This window comes from Macaca thibetana, chromosome 6, assembly GCF_024542745.1.
Source record: "Macaca thibetana thibetana isolate TM-01 chromosome 6, ASM2454274v1, whole genome shotgun sequence".
Classification (NCBI taxonomy): Eukaryota; Metazoa; Chordata; class Mammalia; order Primates; family Cercopithecidae; genus Macaca; species Macaca thibetana.
The window spans coordinates 43,937,924-43,958,006 of NC_065583.1; the positions used below are offsets into that span (position 1 = coordinate 43,937,924).

General features: G+C 38.2%; 1 pseudogene across 1 annotated transcript; it reads left to right on the plus strand.

Moving 5' to 3' along the window:
• Positions 1–1,708: 1,708 nt before the first annotated feature.
• Positions 1,709–3,864, plus strand: LOC126957561 (transgelin-like; annotated as a pseudogene). The gene is made up of 2 exons (XR_007726820.1): positions 1,709–2,083; positions 3,079–3,864. The product of XR_007726820.1 is annotated as a transgelin-like (transcript).
• The last annotated feature ends 16,219 nt before the right edge of the window (positions 3,865–20,083 follow it).

Consider the following 20,083-nt stretch of genomic DNA (forward strand, 5'->3'; position numbering starts at 1 on the left):
TGACTTATGCAGCCTTTGCAAATGATATTTAGGAATAATAAAATAATATAAGAAATGTTTATGATGTAAAGTTAAATGAAAAATGAATGGTTTAAAATCATGGTTCACAGTATGATCTCAAATAGGCAAGGCAGCATACACAATAAGGGAAATATAACAATGTTAATAGTTTAGGGTTAGGATTATGGGTGACTTTCATAGTTTATACCATTTTATATTTTTGTAGTTTTTAAAGTTTTTTATAATGAACATATATTACTTCCATAATTGAAAAACAAGTTTTGTTTCTTTTAAAGCATACAGTGTTGGATATAGTTCTCTCTGTCCTGTAATCGTTGGTGATAAAACTTAGTGAACAATAGGGTTTTGTTTGCCTCAAGTTAAAATTCTCTGCTTTAATTGCAAAAGTTAATTTATAGGCCAGTAATCTTATACAGCAGGCAGTTTGGTTGATAAAAATATCCAAAGAAAGAACTGAGTATCTGACTTTTCTTACCTCTCCAGAGCCTTTGTAACATTGATTTCTGCTCTCTCATTATATTGTGTTTTATTTTTAGTTATAAAATATGTTTTATTGCCTTTAATCTGATATACCTTTATAAGCTTGAATTAAGACACGAGATGATTTTCTGAACCCAGGTTTTTACCATATTAGGGAAAGTTAAGATTGAAAAATACAAGTAGTAGGTTCTAAACTCCCAGTCATCCATGTTATAATTAGTCAATTATTGCAGAAACTTGGTAGAGAAAGGTTTCCTGTTTTCTTTTCTCCCCCACTACAGCCATCTTTACTTCTGTCAAGAACTCTTCTGACTTTGTTAACAGCTCTCTCATTATATACATTTTAAAAAGAAAAGCTGTTATCAGTCTGCTCGAATTTTTTTTTTTTTCTTAGATTTCAGTAGATCCTGGGTGAAATATTCACTAAAGTTTAGAGTATCACCTTAAGACCTGGGCAACAGGGGCCCCTGCTTTGGATCTTACTTAAAGGACGCATATATCACAAATGTTCAAAATATAAGTGTCATTTAAGATCCAGCACTAAGTGGCATAGTACAATTTGTAATCCAAATGTCCACTGTAGTGACCTAACACCATTCAGGCTCCAGATAACACTTTCCTCCATCTCTTGCCGTGTGCCATTGAAGCAAAAAGTGATTCTGTGTGAATGTCATGAAGGTTATGGGCTGTTGATGCTGGTTATGGACACTGCTTTGGAGTATGGGGAGGATTTGAGTGACGTAAGTTCTTAGGTGAGGGAAAAGACAAATTAGCACAAACGCAGTAGATTCTTGCACATTGAAGTAATATTTCGCAGGGCTGCTGAGCATCCATTTTCTTGTTTCTCTTTGTATTCCAGTATGTGGTTCTGGAGATATAAATTAGGATGATATTTGTAACAGTGGCTCATGGCAGTTGAAGAATATTTTGCAATGTTAAACAATTCATATTACTCTTAAATTTTATGTGTGAAGGTGCTGATATTGTGGACATTGGCCGTAGATGAGCCTTGAACTCTAGAATTGTGAGTAGTTCTGTATTCGTAAAAATACATAATAGGACTTAGCTTTTTAAAAAATCACATTAAAGTTTAAACTTTATTATAATAAATTTACTTAACATTTGGTAATTGTTAATTATAATTTGTATTTTGTCTTTGAGTTTTTATAGATAATTTTGAATATTTTAGAAAAAAGATAACATATGATAGCTGGGCACAGTGGCACATATCTGTAGTCCTAGCTACTCGGGAGGCTAAGGTGAAAGGATCACTTGAGCCCAGGAGTTTTAAGTCCAACTTGGGTAACATAGTGAGACCCCATCTCTTAAAAAAAAAAAAAAAAAAAAAGGTCTGTCCAAGCCCAGACAAAGTCTTCACTCCTTCCCGAGGCCCGAGGAAGCCCTCTCTCCCCAGACATGGCCAATAAGGGTCCTTCCTATGGCATGAGCTGCGAAGCTCAGTCCAGAATTGAGAAGAAGTACGACGAGGGACTGGAGGAACGGCTGGTGGAGTGGATCATAGTGCAGTATGGCCCTGATGTGGGCTGCCCAGACCGTGGGCGCCTGGGCTTCCAGCTCTGGCTAAAGAATGGTGTGATTCAGCAAAAGAAACTACCATCAGAGTGAACAGGCAACCTACAGAATGGGAGAAAATGTTTGCAATCTACTCATCTGACAAAGGGCTAATATCCAGAACCTACAAAGAACTCAAACAAATTTATAAGAAAAAAACAAACAACCCCATCGAAAAGTGGGCAAAGGATATGAACAGTCACTTCTCAAAAGAAGACATTCATACAGCCAACAGACACATGAAAAAATGCTCATCATCACTTGCCATCAGAGAAATGCAAATCAAAACTGCAATGAGATACCATCTCACACCAGTTAGAATGGCAATCATTAAAAAATCAGGAAACAACAGGTGCTGGAGAGGATGTGGAGAAATAGGAACACTTTTACGCTGTTGGTGGGACTGTAAACTAGTTCAACCATTGTGGAAAACAGTGTGGCGATTCCTCAGGGATCTAGAACTAGAAATACCATTTGACCCAGCCGTCCCATTTCTGGGGATATACCCAAAGGATTATAAGTCATGCTGCTATAAAGACACATGCACACGTATGTTTACTGTAGCACTATTCACAATAGCAAAGACTTGGAATCAACCCAAATGTCCATCAGTGACAGAATGGATTAAGAAAATGTGGCACATATACACCATGGAATACTATGCAGCCATGAAAAAGGATGAGTTCGTGTCCTTTGTAGGGACATGGATGAAGCTGGAAACCATCATTCTCAGCAAGCTATCACAAGAACAGAAAACCAAATACCGCATGTTCTCTCTCACAGGTGGGAATTGAACAATGAGATCACTTGGACACAGGAAGGGGAACATCACACACCGAGTCCTATTGTGGGGAGGGGGAGGGGAGAGGGATAGCATTAGGAGATATACCTAATGTAAATGATGATTTAATAGGTACAGCACACCAACATGGCACATGTATACATATGCAACAAACCTGCATGTTATGCACATGTACCCTAGAACTTAAAGTATAATAATAATAATAAAAAATGGTGTGATTCTGAGCAAGCTGGTAAACAGCCTGTACCCTGATGGCTCCATGCCAGTGAACCTGCCCGAGAACCTGCCCTCCATGGTCTTCAAGCAGATGGGGCAGGTGGCTTAGTTCCTGAAGGCAGCTGAGGACTATGGGGTCACCAAGACTGACATGTTCCAGACTGTTGACCTCTTTGAAGGCAAAGACATGGCAGCAGTTCAGAGGACCCTGATGGCTTTGGGCAGCTTGGCAGTGACCAAGAATGATGGGTACTACCGTGGAGATGCCAACTGGTTTATGAAGAAAGCGCAGGAGCATAAGAGGGAATTCACAGACAGCCAGCTGCAGGAAGAAAAGCATATCAGGGCAGCAACAGAGGGGCCTCCCAGGCTGGCATGACATGCTACAGACGACCTTGGCAGATCAACAGCCCTGCCCTCCCCCAGCTCCTTGGCTGCAGCCATCCCGCTTAGCCTGCTTCACACATACCCATGTGGTACCTTTAGCTCTGGCCAAGCTTTGAGGCTCTGTCACTGAGCAATGGTAACTGCAGATGGGCAGCTCTTCCCCAGTACCCCCAGCCTCAGCCCAACTTCTTACCCAAAAGCATCACTGCCCTGGCCCCTCCCTCCCGGCTACCCCTGCCACCTCTACTGTCTCCCTGCCCTGCACCTCCTCTTCCCACCCCCCTGGGCTAAGCAGGGGAGAAGTGGGCTGGGGGTAGCCTGGATGTGGGGCAAGTCCACTGTTTTCCTTGACGGCAAAAGCCCATTGAAGAAGAACCAGCCCAGCCTCCCCCTATCTTTTCCTGGAATATTTTTGGGGTTGGAACTCAAAAAGGAAAAAAAGAAAATTACATCAATGTTTTCTCAAAAAAAAGAAGGCCAAGGCGGAGCCCAGGAGTTCAAGACCAGCCTGGCCAACGTGGTGAAACCTCGTCTCTACAAAAAATACAAATTTTTGTATTTAGCTGGTGTGTGGTGGCACCACCTGTAGTCCCAGCTACTTGGGAGGCTGACGCATGAGAATTGCTTGAACCTGGGAGGCAGAGGTTGCTGTGAGCTGAGATTGCACCACTGCACTGCAGCCTGGATGACAGAGTGAGACTCTGTCTCAAAATAGAAAAAAGAAGATAACATTTGAAAACCAATATGAAACTTTTAATTTTTAATTTTTTACATTTAATATAAATTTTGGTGATCTTTAAATTTTATACACTTTTTTCTTATGTCAATGTTTATTTTTTAATTGACATGAAAATTATATGTATTTATAGTGTACACATGACGTTTTGATATATGTATACATGTGGAATGATTAAATCAAGCTAATTAACATATCCATCACCTTACATCCTTACCATATTTTTGTGATGAGAACTTTTAAAATCTATTGTCTTGGCAATTTTTAAGTACCCAATATGTTATTATTAAACATTTTTTATGGTCTAAATAAATTGAATTTATTTTTAATCCTTTGGATACTTACTGGCAATATGATACAAATTTTGAGAAAAGGTTGTTAATAACCTGATTAGTGATTTGATAAAATTAAGGTAGAAAGATAAATTGTATGGACTATATTGTAATTTAAAAATTATATATGTCTTCATCTTATTTTTTATCTAGACACTGCTGGCTCATCAACATTATATCCAGACATGTGCAATAATGCTTAAATTCAGTTGTCTTTGATATTCTGTCAACTTTTAGTTATACAAAAATCATAACTTTAGGTTAGGCATGATGGCTCACACCTATAATCCCAGCACTTTGGGAGGTCAAGGTAGGAGGATTGCTTGAGGCCAGGAGTTCAAGCATGGGCAGCATAACAAAATTCTGTCTCTACAAAAAACAAACAAACACCAACCACAACAACTTAACCAGGTATGATTGGCATGTACCTCTGGTCCCAGCTACTCAGGAGGCTGAGGTGGGAGGATCCCTTTAGCCCAGGAGGTCAAGGCCACAGTGAGCCATAATTGCACGACTGCACTCCAGCCTGGGTGACAGTGAGACTCTGTCTCAAAAAAAAAAAAAAATCATACTTTTATTCGTATTTTAAAATTTTCATCAAGACACATGAATTAAACATTTTATTTAACAGATTGTTTTATAATTTTTACATTTTTAGAGATATACTATGGGCTTTCATTTATACTCTGGCTGTGGACCTTGCAAATATTAGGCCTGGATTTGCTTACAAGTATCTTATTTGTTTGCTTTAGAGTTCAATTATTTTAAAGTAAGTGATGTTTTAAAAATTTTAGATGTAAGTACCATTGTTTAACAAAAACTTGGGAAATACCATGAGGGGAAAAATAATCTTAATATTGTCACTGTAATACCTCAATTTTAGCATTTTAAAGGATTATCTGCTTTAAAATGTGTCTTTAATTCATCCTTTTTCAAACTCCATTGCCATTCTAGTCATCCTAGTTTAAGCCACCATCATTTCTCACCTGGACTAAAGCAATAGTGTGTAGTTACTTGTCTCTCTACATTTTCTTTTACCTCCTTCCAATCATTTCTCCACACTGCATCAGAGTAGATTTTGAAAAAAAATATAAATGAGATCATGTTGCTTTTTCTTCGTCTAAAGCTTGTTGACAGTATCTAATTGCAGTTGTGGTAAAATCCAAATTATCTACTATTCCTTATGAAGTCTTATATGATATCTGCCTCTCCAGTTTTCTGTCATATCTCTCGCCTTCCCCACATCTATTAAGGCCTTCCCAACGTTAGTTTTAGAGAGAAGTTTTAATAGAAGGCAGGATATCTTCTTCACTCTACAGGAAGAACTCTGTAGCTTGATTGTTAAATGGCAGCTAAAATAAATATTTTATTTTTGACAGTGCTTACTTTTATATCTATGTTATTATAGGATCCCACCTTCTCTTAACACTCTTTGATGATGGCTGGTTAAGTTTAAAGGGGTAAGGTAGAGGTAGGGGTGGGAATTGGCTACATAAATTAGAAAATATTTCAAAAATGCTACTGCTTTTATAATAAAAATCTATTTTTTTTGGACAGAACATAGTTTAACAGGTTTCTTGCTGATGGACATAGATTGTTTCTAGTTCTCCAGTCCCATTTGAAATACCGCATTATAAACAATGACTTTCGTGGTCATTTCTAGGAAGTAACAGTCTGGGGGACACTGTTAAATATTAGCCCACACTCATTTCTTAAGGAAGTAACAGTCTGGGGTACACTGATGTTTGAGCGTGCCTGACACATCTTCATATCCAGACCTAATCAGTATGCTATGATGCCATGGCAGACAAATATGTCAGAGCATAAAAACCATTGAAATAACTTTTACTAGGATTTCATTTGGAATTTTGGAGTCAGTTAATTGTACAGAGTTCTTTCATCCTGTCATCTTTGGTTTTTCCTCAAAATGTAAGCCCATTCAGGCACTGTGCCCCTCCAGTACCATCTTGCCCATTTTGTTCAGAGCATCACATGTTGCTTTTCTGACGACCCTGATTCCTTTGCTGACTTAACTGAAAATGTATGTTCTCTCACAGTCCAGGCCTCACAGGACTGAATACAGTAGTCCTCCCTTATCCTTGAGGGATACGTTCCAGAATCCCCAGGGGATGCCTGAAATTGTGGATAGTGCTGAACCCTATGTACATAGTGTTTTTTTCTGGACAGTAATGGATGGGTCGCATATGCAGCATGGATATACTGGACAAAGAGGTGATTCATGCCCTAGGCAGGATGGAGCAGGATGGTGAGAAATTTCATTATGCTACTTGGAATGACAATTTAAAATTTACGAATTGTGTATTTCTTAGATTTTCTGTTTAACATTTTTGTACCATGGTTGATCCCAGGTAACTGAAATCATGGAAAGCAAAATCCTGGGGGAGGGGGACTACTGTATATATATTCAGTTGAGCCTCATTCAAGGATTCTGTGTTTACGAATTTACCTACTCACTAAAATTTATTTGTAACTCCAAAATCAATACTCAGGACTTGCATGGTCATTTGTGGACATGTGCATAATGGTTCAAAATTTGAGTCACCTGATGACCCATTCCCAGTTGAGGTTGAACAAGGCAACATTGTCTTCTTACTTCAGTTCTCATACTATAAACAGTTGTCTTTCTGTGGTTGATTTAGCGCTGTTTTTTTTTTTTTTGGTTTGTTTTGTTTTTTTAACCTCTTTTTGCTTTTTGTTGGTGATTTCACTGTTTAAGTGGCCCCCAAGTGTAGTACTGAAGTGCTTTCTAGTGTTCTTAAATGGTTGAAGGCTGTGATGTGTCTTATGGAGAAAGCATGTGTTCAGTCATGAGTTACAGTGCTGTTGCCATGAGTATATTAAGTAAAGTATCATTAAGCAGAAACACTTATAAAACAAGTTATATATTGATTGGTTGATGAACATGTTGTGACCAGAGGCTTACCAGGAACTTAGCCCTATATTTCCCCTAAGATCAGTGCTTCAGTATTTGCTAGTGCAGTGTTCACGACAGCTTTATAGAGACAACTACTGTAAATGACACTAATTTTCTTTATTTCTGGCTGTCTCTTGCTATTTTGATGACTTCTTTTCTATTTTGTGGAATTTCATTTCATTTGGGTGTGCACCGCTAACCTTTTACTTCAATGACATTTTATAACTCAGTTCATCATCTTCAACAAACATTAATGTAGTGCTTTTCTGCTTCTTAGGAAATTCTTCTTTATCCTGAGATCATGAGATTTTCTCCTATATAATCCTCTAAAAGCTTTTCAGTTTTTATTCTTACATTTAGGTTTATAATCTATTTGAAGTTGACTTTTTGGTTTAGTACCAGCTAGAAATATAACTTCATTTCGTTCTCACAGATATTTGATTGTCCTACTACCATTTATCGAAAAGACAGTCCTTGGCCCTATTGCTTCACCATGCCATCTCCATCATTTATCAAGCATCTGTATATGTGCAATGGACTGATGTTTGTGTTCCCTCAAAACTCCTGTGTTGGAACCCTATTCCCAGTGCGATGGTATTTGGAGGTGGGGCCTTTGGAAAGTAATTAGGTCATGGGCGTGAAGCCCTCATGAAATAATGGGATTAGTGCCCTTATAAGAAGAGGCCAAAGCTGGGCATGGTGGCTCATGCTTATATAATCTTAGTGCTTTGGGAGGTTGAGGTGGGAGGATCACTGGAGCCAAGAGTTCTAGACAAGCCTAGGCAACATAGCAAGATCCTGTCTCTACAAAAAAATAAAAATAATAATAAAAAATAAAGCAGGGGCCCGAGAGCTAGAGAGCTTCTTTCCTCATGTGAGAAGCTGGCAACTGCAACCTGGAAGAGAGCCCTCACCAGGAGAGGCCCTCGCCTGGAAGAGTGCCCCACCAAGCTGGCACTGATTTTAAATTTCCTGCCTCCAAAGCCTGTGGTACTTTGTTACAGCCGTCTGAACTGACTGAAACAATGTGTATACAGCTATTTCTGGCTGGCTGTTTTGTTCTGCTTGTCTTCTTGCCCACCCTTGCATCAGTATCTTACTATATTAATTAGTATATTTTATTAACCTTGATATCATAGACTAAGTCTTCCTAGCTTGTTTTTCTTCTCCAAGAAAAACCAAGTGCTATGGTTCGAATATTGTCCCCTTCAAAACACATGTTGAAATTTAACCCCAAATGGGCCTATAGTTTTCCTTTTGGGAAGATTTTCCGGAAAAACGGAATGCTTGCAGGGTGAATTAGTTACTATTGGCTGCATTTGGTAATTTACAGCAATAAAGAGATGAGCTCAAAAAAGAATTGGCTTATTTGCAAGCAGAAAAGGAATTTAATTATTTAAGTTGAAAGGAAATTAAGAGAGCACATAAATTCAGTAGTTGCACGTTTGGAAGATACAAATGATTCTCATTTCCAGTTGGTAAAAGAGAAAACTGAGGCCTTTGAATATTAAAGTCTGATAAAAATGCTTAGCTGCTTAAGCAAGGATCCCTTGAGGATGTGACCATACAGTCATTGTTAAAAACTTCTGGGTGAGTTAAAGTAGTGTTGATTAAGTCCTTTTAGCTTGACAAAATGGTCAAGTAAAAGGAAATAAGAATGCCATCAAACCTGGTAGGTTTAAGTATCTGAACTAACTTAAATGAGGGAGAATTGTTTTGAAAAGAATTGTAGGTGTGGTTATTACTACAGGCAGCAGACTAAAACAAAATAAATAAAAAGTCAAGTACGTTTTTGAGAAAGAACTGTACTTCAAAAATACCACAGCCTGGACTAAAATTGTCTATGACTGTTGGCCCCCAATTTCTACAGGAAGGAAGCATAAAGAGAAAGCTGCTCAGTTCTCAAGGAAGGCATATTTTTCAGTGCCTTCTTTAGCACGACCAAGGAGGATAATTGAAAAGCAATGACATCCTGCCAGAGAGAAGACCAAGGGCCATGGTGAACAATGGGTTGAGGAGTCCATTAGTATTAGTGAAACCAAGAGCTATTCAAGAAATACTCCCCCTCCCCAGAGTAGGAACTCCTTGTAATCATCTGCCCAGTGAGATTTTAGAATTGCATTTTCCATCCTTCTCTTTTCCAAATGGGAGGGTTTATTGGAATTATTCTGACCCTGTTCCACTATTGTATATTGTATATGTATTAGGGTGGGTGGAACAAATAACTTGTTATAAATTTGTAGGTATCTAGGTGGAAATCAACCTCATCTGGATCTGATGTAGAGATTAAGGTATTAGATCTTCAATTTAGAGCTCAAGTCAGTGACTTTATGGGACTTTAGAGGTTTTTTTCCTTGGGGAGGAGGTAAGTATATTTGTATGTGAGAGGGTACAGAATCTGACAGAAAATTGAGCAGAGCTAAAGGGCGAATTAGAGAACTAGAGGATAGCTCAGAAGATATTGTCCAGAATGCTTTGAAAAGAGACAAAAGGATGGAAACTATGGAATATAAATTAAGATATATGAAGGAAAAACTAAGAGAATTTATCATTCATTTAGTTGGAGTTACATAAGGAAAGGAGAGCAAGAATGGGGCAGAGGCAGTATTTGAAGATGAAATGGTTGCAAATATTTCAAAATGAATTAAAGAAGCCCAATAACCCCAAGTAGGATAAATAAAAAGAAATCTATCCAAGACACATTCTAGAAACTGCAGCAAATAACAGGCAAAGAGAAAAATATTAGAGACACCAGAGGAAAAAATTAGATTACTTTCAAAAGAGCAACAGTTGTATTATCACTTGGCTGCTTAACGGCAAAAATAGACGCCAGGTGACATGGACTGGTATTTTAAAAGGGCTGACAAAATAGCTGCCAATCTAGAACTTACACTAAACAAAAAATATCTGTCAAGAATGAGGGCAAAAGAGACATTTTTCAGATAAACAAAAGCTGAGATAATTCATCTCTAGCTCATTTCAGGGAATTCTAAAGGATGCATACTTCAGACAGAAGGGAAGTGATCCCAGAGGCAAGAGCTGAGATCTAAGAAGGAAAGAAGAGCAGAGAAAGTGGAAAACATATGGGTAAACCTAAACAAAGACCTATTGTATAAAACAGTGACCATAATGTCCTGGTAGGTGTAAAAAATTAAAATCCTTAGCACAACAACAGTATAATCCAAGAGGGGGATAAATGGATTTTAAATGATCCTCGTGTCATCTAGGGTCAGGATAAAGATGTTTATTAATTTCAGTTTTGATAAATATGCATGTGATGATTCCTAATATAACTACTAAAAGAATAAAAACAGTATATTATTTCAAAACCAATAGATGAAGGAAAAGAGATGATAAAATACTCATTCTTTACAAGATGAGAATTAGGGATGCAGCAAGGATGATGTTAGATTTCCTGGATTTAGCAACCAGGTGGGGATACTATTCCTAACTGATTTGGGAACAGGAAAAAGAAAAAGTGTGGAAGGAAGGTACTGAGTTCTGTTTGGGACAAGTTGAATTTGAGGTGCTTGAGGGACAGCCATTAAGTTTCCTCTTGGAACTAGGGCAGCAAGTTTTCCTTTTAAAACCATTTTTTGGTACCTTTTTGAGCTAAAGTGATTCTTAGCTCTTTCTGGATTTATGAATTTGCCGAACAATTCTGAGCTCCATTAGGCTGTGCTTTACCGATGTGCGTTTTTAACAGGTTTCCCAATAATAAGTTAAGGGAAAATTGTGAAATTGATGTCTCTGGAAGCCTTTGAAAATAAGATGCTTTTCTATTTTAAAAGATTTAAGTTTGCCTTCCTTCCAGAGGGCTGGACTTCTCCAGGTGTCAGAGTCTTTCTTTTGATATTTAGGAATTTATTCTCTGCTCTTCTCTGCCATCTGGTGGCAAACGAATGGAACACTGCATTTGGAAGGAAAAGAGGGAATCTGAGCTTTTTATTTTAATTAATTTATTTATTTGGGGGGACAAGTGCAGATTTTTAAATATGCACATATAGCATAGTGGTGAAGCCTAGGCATTTAGTGCACCCATCACTGGCATAGTGAACATTGTACCTAACAGGTAATTTTTCAACCCTCACCCCCCTTTCACCTTCCCACATTTTGTAGTCTCCAATAGAAATTCGAGCTATTTTAAAATATGTAACTTGATGAAGAGAAGCAACCTATGGTTGTGTGTGTTTGTGAATCCAAACTTTGAAACCCTCAAACCACAGCAGTAGTTTTAGGGCACAGAAATTGTCTGTCTGTGGTATTTTCTTTATTCTTTACTCACTCTTCTCCTACCTTCATTGCCCTGCCTTACCATCTGGTATTTCTTTTCTTTCTTTTCTTTCTTCCCTCCCTCCTTCCCTTCCCCCCCCCCCCCTCCCTCCCTCCCTTTCTTTCTTTCTTTCTTTTCTTTCTTTCTTTCTTTCTTTCTTTCTTTCTTTCTTTCTTTCTTTCTTTCTTTCTTTCTTTCTTTCTTTCTTTTTCTTTCTTTCTTTCTTTTTTTGACAGAGTCTCGCTCTGTCGCCCCGGCTGGACAATATAAACATATAATCTCTCTCCTGGTTGTAGTGGGGGATTAGGGGTGGGGAGAGAAGGATGGAAAGGGGAGAGAGGAATGGAAGAAGGGAGAGAGAGAGAGAGACAGACACGCATGGAAGAAAGCAGAAGAAATTTGAAGCATGAAAGGAACTAGACTCACGACTGTTGACTTCGAAGCTCGAGAAAACGGACCATGAACCAAGGAAGGTGGGTGGCCTCTAGAAAGACACAGATTCCCCCCGAGAGCCTTCAGAAGGAAATGCAGCCCCGCTGAAATTTTAATTTTACCCACTGAAGCCTGTGTCAGACTTCTGGCCTACAGAACTGTAAAATAATAAATAATCTTGTTTTACTTTACCAGTTTTGCGATGATTTGTTATGGCAATGGTGGAAAACTGATACAAAGCTCCACCTTGTGTTAATGAGTTCGGAACCTCCACTGGGAGAAGTGCAGAGCTAGCTTGACTTTGGGCTAGTGGTAAACTTAGGGAACTTGAGGTAGAGAGATAATAAACTTGTTTCTTTGGCAAATTTAATATTTCTTCTTTCCAGGTTATATTGTGACCATCAAGTGCCCATCTACCCTATTATTTTACCCTCCTTTTTTTTCTACGTTATGTAGCTGCCTTTTTCCCTCCATTTTTCCTAGACTAAATGCAGGAGCTTGTGATTATTTTACAAATATTGATTGAATGCCTATCACATACAGGGTTATTCATGGTCCCTGACATGAAAAGGTTAATAATTAAGTGGGGACAAATGACAACAAACACTAAATAATGTTTGTTTCCCCACAAGTTATCATTTAGTGGGGAAAACAGAGAAGTAACAAAACCAAACATTTTCTCTCTAGCATTATCAATTTCTCCATCTGTATTGATTGATTCTCATCCCATCTTAGAAAAACAAACTCTGTATTTATTCCTTATGCCTCTGTAACCGGTACCCCATTTCTCTGCAATTACAACAAAAGTTTGATTCCACTTCCTCAGTTCTCATTCCCTCTTAGCTTACCCTAATTACCTTTCTCCATCACTTCACTAAACATTTGTTCATCAAGGTCACTAATGACCTCTATGCTACCCAATCTAGTGGTCTCTATTCTAATCAGCTCATCTCTCAGCAGTATTTGTTCTAGGTGATCCCTCCCTTATTTTTTTTAAACAGCTTTATTGAGATAATTTACATACCATACAATTCACCTGTTTAAACTGTATAGTTCATTGTTTTTAGTTTATTCACAGGGTTTTGCAACCATCACTACAATCTAATTTTAGAACATTTTTGTCCTCCCTAAATGAACTCTGTGCCCATTAACCATCACTCCTCATTTCTCCCTCCTTTTCTTCCCCTAACCCCATGCAACCATTAATCTACTTTCCGTTTCCATTGATTTCCCTATTTTGGACATTACATATAAATGGAATCATACAATATGTGATCTTTTGTGACTAGCTTCTTTCAGTTAGCATAATGTATTCAAGGTTCACCTATGTTGTACCATGTATTAATACTTTATTCCTTTTATTGCCAAATGATATTCCATATTTATTAGTTGATAGGCATTTGGGTTATTTCCACTTTTTGGCTATTATAAATAATGCTGCTATGAACATTTGCATACATACTTGTGTGGGAACATGTGTTTTCACTTTTCCTTGGCTATATATCTGGGAGTGAGGTTGCTAGGTCATATGGTAACTGAATGTTTGAGGAACTACCGAACTGTTTTCCACAGTGGCTACACAACTATTCACAATAGCAAAGACATGGAATCAACATAGATGCCCATCCGTGGTGGACTGGATAAAGAAAATGTGGTGTGTATACACCATGCAATACTATGCAGCCGTAAAATAACAACAAAATCATGTCCTTTGCAACAACATGGATGCAGCTGGAGGCCATTATCCTAAGCAAATTAGGCAGATACATAAACCAAATACTGTTTGTTCTTCCTTATAAGTGGGACCTAAACATTAAGTACACATGAACACAAAGAAGGGGCCTACTTGAATGGGGAGAGTGGAAGGAGAGTGAGGGTTGAAAACCACCTATCCGGTACTATGCTCACTACCTGGGTGATGAAATTATTTGTACATTGTACCCCAGCGACAGGCAGTTTACCAATGTAACAAACCTGCATGTACATCCTGAACCTAAAATAAAAGTGGAAAAAGTAAAACCAAAAACCAAAAACCCCAAGTGGCAATACCATTTTTACATTTTCACCAAGCAATGTATGAGTGTTCCAGTTTCCCCACATCTTCACTAATACTTGTTATTGTCTGCCTTTTTCCTCTCTCCCTCATTACTGGCCATCCTCTCTCCCTCATTACTGAAATACTTTCTTGCCTTGGCTTCCAAGATGTTACATTCGCCTAGTTTTTCTCCTACCTCACTTGCTGCTTTGTCTGAGTCTCATCTGTATGTTTACCTCATCTTCCTGCTCATCTTCCTCTTCTTTCTCCTCCTTGTTCTTATTTTCTTCCACCAAACTTCTAAATGTCGGAGTGCCCCTGGGTTCTGTCTGGAAACATCTTTCTATCTACACACTCTTACTATGTGATATTATCTCATGTCTTTACTACATGAAAATTACTTCCAAATTTGTATTTTTAATCCTAACCCTGATATCCAACTGTTTACTTAACAACTCTTCTTAGATCATCTAGTAGGGATTTCAGATTTAACATATCCAAAACAGAACTCATGGTTTTCAACCATGGACCTGCCTCCTCTTCATCTTCCAAATTTTGGTAAATGGAGTTGCTATATACCCAGTTGCACAAGCAAGAAGGCTGTGAGCTATTCTCGATTACTCTTTCTCTTATGCCCTATATCAAGTCCATCAGAAAATACCTTTTGACCCTGCTACCCTAATGCCTTTCAGAGTCTCACTCTGTCGCCCAAGCTGGAGTGCAGTGGTGTGATCTTGGCTCACCGCAACCTCCATGTCCCGGGTTCAAGCGATTCCTGCTTTAGCCTCCTGAGTAACTGGGACTACAGGCATGTGCCACCACACCTGGCTAATTTTTGTATTTTTAGTAGAGATGGGGTTTTGCCATGTTTGCCACCCAGGCTGGTCTCAAACTCCTGACCTCATGTGATCTGCCTGCCTTGGCCTCCCAAAGTAGTGGGATTACAAGTATGAGCCACCACGCCGGCCTCCAGTGTATTTGAATTCATTCACTTCTTTTTCTGTTTTCTACTACCAGCCTAGTCCCAGCCATCATTATCGCCTCCTTGAACTGCTGTGGTAGACTCCTACTGATTACCCTGCTTTCTATTCTACAGTCCAGAATTCTTATAGCAGCCAGTCATCTTTTAAATTTTAAGATATCACATCATTGGAAATGCTTTCATTTTCCAATGAAAGAAAAGGAAGAGGTATTAGATTATTTAAATGAAATTTCAGTTGTGGTTCATTTTAAAATGGTTATAAAAACTGTTTTAAGTTTTCAACCACTTATGAATAAAGCTTCTTGTGGATGGTGAATATAAAAAATGGAAAAGACTATCATTAAAAAGTTTTGATCAGGAATTGTATATGGCCATTGCAAGTATGAAACCTGTTCTTTTCTTTCTTTTCCCTTCTTTTCTTTCCTACTTTCATTTTTTTTCTAAATAATTCAGTAAAAAACCCATTAGGCAGGGCTGAGCAAGATAGACGTATGCATTGGATGGTGCTGGGGGCAGCCTGGCATGGGGTATCAGAACCCGTGTGGAGTGGGAAGGGGTCTGTGACGGGGAGGGTTGTAACAGCCCATGTGGTGGTTGGAACTTGAGAGAGGTGAGGAGGTTTTCTACATAGGAGGGTGGTAACAGCAGAAACCTGGCATGGGGTGTTGGGGCTTGAACCAGGTGAGGAAGGCACCTAGATTTTGGGATGGAGTTCGTAGCTCAGTGATAAATGTTAGAGCCTAAGTGGGGTGAGGAAGATACTTGCTGGCTTGGCACCATGTGTCAGAGCTTGATTGGGGTGGAGAGAGAATCTCTGCAGAGGGATGGTTGTGGCCTGGCATGGGGCATTGAGGCACAGCAAGGTGGGGAAGGCATCTACATAGGAGAGGCCTGTGACAGCAGTGATGCGCCAGCGCAGTGTATGAGAGTCTGAGCAGGGAAGCAGGCCATCTTTGTGAAGGGGTGGTAGCAGGAAGGGAAATTGGTTATACATAGGCAAGACTGAGCCAATAAGTAAATATATTGAGGAAAATGGGAGCCAAGTTTTCCACTGTCAGAGAAGAGAGTTATAAATATGCAAAAGAAAAAAAACTGGAATAAGCTTTGTGGTATTGGATTGGAATTGAGGTACTGGTGTGAACTCATGGTTAAATAGATTGATGTAGAAATAAATATAGATGTAAATGTGTGAATTACATACATTAATGTCTGTGTATACATAATGTGCCATGGGTATGTATATATACATATATCCCCAGCTCTGTCTTCGGGCAGCAATACCCCGACAGCAGTGTGCCATATCTAGTGCCAATAGTTGATTTCTAAGTACCATTCTCCACTAAAAGGAACCAAGATTTCTTGAAATTGCTGATTCCAGGATAGAGCAGGGAAAGTTCAAGATGAGCCTAAAATATCTTGTCAGGCCAGAAAGTAAAACGTGCTCAAAGAATTATGGAGACATGTCAAAAGAACACAGAAGTCAGTTTGAATGAATTCTCAGTGGCCAAATCTGACATACTTTGGGTGCCAAAATAAATAATAGGAGTAGAAGATTACAACCCATGGAATAAAAACAAGAATTCATAAGTCCATATGGATATAAATAAATGAATAAATAATTGGGGAGAAGAGATCTAGTAAGTGTAGATGTAATGCTTGAGTAGGAAAATCACCATTTATAAATGATCATGGATTTATAAATGATTGTAGATTCAGCCAAGAATCATCAATGAATATTAAAAATTAGTGGATGAAAGTTTGATAAGGAAAGGGATATTATGTAGTTTCAAAATACCTCCACACAAATTTAGTACTTACAAAGTGGAACAAAAGCAACTTCAGAGTGGAAAATCTGGCAGACACTGCCTTAATTGAGTGATTAAAATTAACAGTAATGGGACAAAAAGAAATCATGTGCTACCTGATAGGTTGCCTTGTCACTTCTGTGACATTCTTATCAAAATATATAATCTTAGTCTAATTATGAGGAAATATTAGACAAATTCAAATTGAGGTACATTATACAAAGTAACTAACCTATAAGTCTGCAATCTTCAAAAGAGTCAGGTTCAACAAAGGCAAGGAGACTTAAGAGGCATGACAACCAAAAGCAGAGCGTGATTCTGGACTAGATCCATTCACATTATTCGGACAATTGTCAAAACTTGAATGGAGATTGTGGGTTCATTGGTAGTGATGGATCAATGTTAATTTCCTAATTGTGATGGTTATATTGTGGTTACGTAGGAGAATGTCCTTGTTCACTGCAATTATACACTAAAGTCTTAGTGTACTGGGGCATCATGTTAGCAATTTACTCTCTACTGTTTCAGGAAAAATGTTATTTGCACTATTATTGTTGCAACTCTATTGTAAGTTTGGAATTATTTCAAATTACAAAGAAAAAAGTAATTTTTAAATTAGTAAGCTAAAGGTTTTTGTTAAAATAACATTAAGTATCAAGTATATCTAAATATCTTAAATATGGATATTTCTTAAATATTAAATATCTTCTGTATCGAATGTTTTAGCAAGTTCCTTGTAAATAACACCACATTCTTTCCACTTTACAACTGTGTATTATATAAATATTTTTTTCTGTGTCCACCATGACATTAAAAAGGCTGTGGAACATTAATTTAGACAAAGGGTGCCATATGTGCAAAGGCCTGGAGCTCAGAGAGCATGTCTTTTAGGAGAATTGCAAGCAGTTAAGCATATCTGGAAAGTGGAATTGGTGGTGGGGTGGTTGTCAAGGGAAAAGACATCTAGCAACCTCAGCTGGATGGTGGTGCCATTCCCTGATCTAGGGGGTCACTTATATGGCCCTAAAACTGATGGCACAACATTAGGGAGGGTGTACCCCAACTAGTAAAGCAACCACTTGTCTAGAAACTTTTCCCAAGATGCTTCCTGACATCAGAGTTCAAACACAAATTGCCCTAAACTTGTGCCTGTAAGAGGGAGACCTCAGAAATGTGAAGAGGGATAGAAAAGGTGGCTGGCCTCTGTCATATCTATTATACTATCAAGTAGTTTAGCAAAAAGGACACATTACAATAGACACATGTGATAGGATAATTGTTTAGTGCTCAATAGAATAAGGCTTTAATTGTTGATAATAAAAATAATATATGTCCATTATAGAAAATGTGTCAAAGTAAAAGAAGAAAATAACAGTCATCCATAAATCTACCATCTGGATAGAATCACTGAACCATTATGGCATATTTCCTGACAGTGGTATATAATGTGTTTCTTTGTTATGAAGATTTTCAAACATATAAAAGTTAAAAGTTAAATACAATGAGTACCCATATACCTTCCTCCTAGAGTCAGTAATTATATATACTTTGCCATATTTGCTTAATCTCGTGTGTGTGTGTGTGTGTGTGTGTGTGTGTGTATGTGTATGGGTGTGTGTGTGATTTTTCTGTTAATACCCTGTGTTGTTCAATGTTCTTTTTTAAATCTCTGCTGATTATTTTTTTTAATTTTTATTTTTTGTGGGTACCTAGGTGTATATGTTTGTGGGATACATGAAATATGTTGATACAAGCATGCAGTGGGTAATAATCACCTCAGGGTAAATAGGGTGTCTGTCACCTCAAGCATTTATCCTTTGTGTTAGAAACAATCCAATTACACTTTTTTAGTTATTTTTAAATGTACAATTAAATTATTATTGACTATAGTCACCCTGTTATGCTATTGAATACTAGCTTTTACTTATTCTAACTCTTTTTGTACCCATTAGCCATCTTATTTATTTTTTAGACGGAGTCTTGCTCTGTTGTGCAGGCTGGAGTGCAGTGGTGCAATCTCGGCTCCAGACATGATTAACTGCTTGCAACGTCTGCCTCCCGGGTTGAAGTGGTTCTCATGCCTCAGCCTCCCAAGTAGCTGGGATTACAGGCACTCGCCACCACACCTAGATAATTTTTGTATTTTTGGTAGAGACGGGGTTTCACCATATTGGTCAGGCTGGTCTCAAATTCCTGACCTCAGGCGATCTGCCCTCCTTGGCCTCCCAAAGTGCTGGGATTACAGGCGTGAGCCACTGCGCCTGGCCCCTTTAGCCATCTTCACTGCCTCTCCGCTAGTACCTTTCTCAGGCTCTCTATCTCCATGAATTCAATTGTTTTAATTTTTAGCTCCTACAAATAAGTGAGAACATCCAAAGTTTGTCTTTCTATGTCTGGCTTGTTTCACTTAACATAATGACCTCCAGTTCGATCCATATTTTTGCAAATGACAGGATCTCATTCTTTTTTATGGATGAATTTTCTGTATCCATTCATTTGTCGATGGACACTTAGGTCGCTTCCAGGTCTTGGCTATTGTGGATAGTGCTGTAATAAACATGGTAGTGCAGATGTCTCTTTGATATACTGATTTTCTTTCTTTTGGGTTTATACCTAATAATGATATTGCTGGATCCTATGGTAGCTTTATTTTTAGTTTTTTGAAGAACCTCCATCGTGGTCGTACTAATTTACATTTCTACCCACAGTGTACGAGGGTTCTCTTTACTCCACATCCTTGCCAACGTTTGTTATTGCCTGTCTTTGGATAAAAGCCATCTTAAATGGAATGATTTATCTCATTGTAGTTTTGATCTGCATTCCTCTGACGATCAGGGATGTTGAGCACCTTTTCATATACCTGTTTGTCATTTTTATGTCTTCTTTTGAGAAATGTCTATTGAGATTTTTTATCCATTTATTAATCAGATTGTTAGATTTTTTCCTAGAGCTGTTTGAGCTCCTTACATATTCTGGTTATTAATCTCTTGTCAGATAAGTAGTTTGTAAATATTTTTTCCCATTCTCTGTGTTGTCTCTTTACTTTGTTGATTGTTTTCGTTGCTGTGCAGAAGC